The sequence below is a fragment of the Egretta garzetta genome, unplaced genomic scaffold, assembly GCF_000687185.1.
Source record: "Egretta garzetta isolate BGI_Z169 unplaced genomic scaffold, ASM68718v1 scaffold19, whole genome shotgun sequence".
NCBI lineage: Eukaryota > Metazoa > Chordata > Aves > Pelecaniformes > Ardeidae > Egretta > Egretta garzetta.
In genome coordinates this window covers 1,757,264-1,758,078 of record NW_009260768.1, presented here as the reverse complement: position 1 = coordinate 1,758,078, position 815 = coordinate 1,757,264, and the positions used below count along the sequence as shown (strand labels likewise).

General features: G+C 48.8%; 1 protein-coding gene across 1 annotated transcript in view; it reads left to right on the top strand.

The window, feature by feature from the left end:
- Positions 1-815, top strand: part of SLC39A11 (solute carrier family 39 member 11) — a 115,202-nt gene that overhangs the window by 9,525 nt on the left and 104,862 nt on the right. The gene's annotated exons all lie outside the window — the stretch shown is intronic.

Below are 815 nucleotides of genomic sequence, written 5' to 3'. Positions count from 1 at the left end.
AATCGCTTAGACGTCCTTTCTTGAGGCCGCAGCGTCTGCCTGCATCGTCGGCCGGCCTTTTTTTTTCCTTTTTTTTTTTTTCTTCCCTTTTTTTTTTTTTCATGCTTCTGCTTTTGTTCTTTTCACTGGCAACACTTTGCAAACAGTTCAGGTGTGACCTTCTGTTTCAGCCCAGGGGTTTAATTTGCAGAGCTGCCAACCCTCTAAGCATGGCAAAATTGAATGAACCATCCTACCGTCTAAGAGCATTATTAAATAAATAAATTGGAAGCTCTTGGGTTTTTACCGCTGAAAACACGAGGATGTCTTGGACGGTGAAGATGCTCTCAAAAAAAAAAAAACTTCCAAAGAGCTTTTTAATTTTTGTATTTGTTGGAGTGAAGGGGGGGTTATCTGTGGTTCTGAGTAAGGAGCGTGAGGCTCTCTGAGGAGCGGCGTGGCTGGTGACCCCCGTGTCCAGGGGAGCCCGCAGCGCCAGCCTTCCCCGCTCCCGTGCTTTCGGAGCCTCTCCTAACGGGTACAGGCAAATGCATCCTCAGCTATGAGGAAAATTGCTTGGTATTACGGGGTGTTGCTTCCAGTGCAAATGGATGCATTAGAGTAAAGAACAAATAAATGAAACGACAGCGGTGTCGGGCGGCTGAAAGCCTGGCCCCCCCTCCGCGCCTTCTGCCCGTGTCCTGGCTCTTCTCGGGGCTCCCGATCCCTCTGCGGGATGTGGCGGGGGGTTGCTGTTGGGCAGCTGGAGCCTTTGGAAGCCGTTTGCCATCAATCCCTGCTTTTTTTTTTTTTTGCCTTTTTTTTTTTTTGCCTTT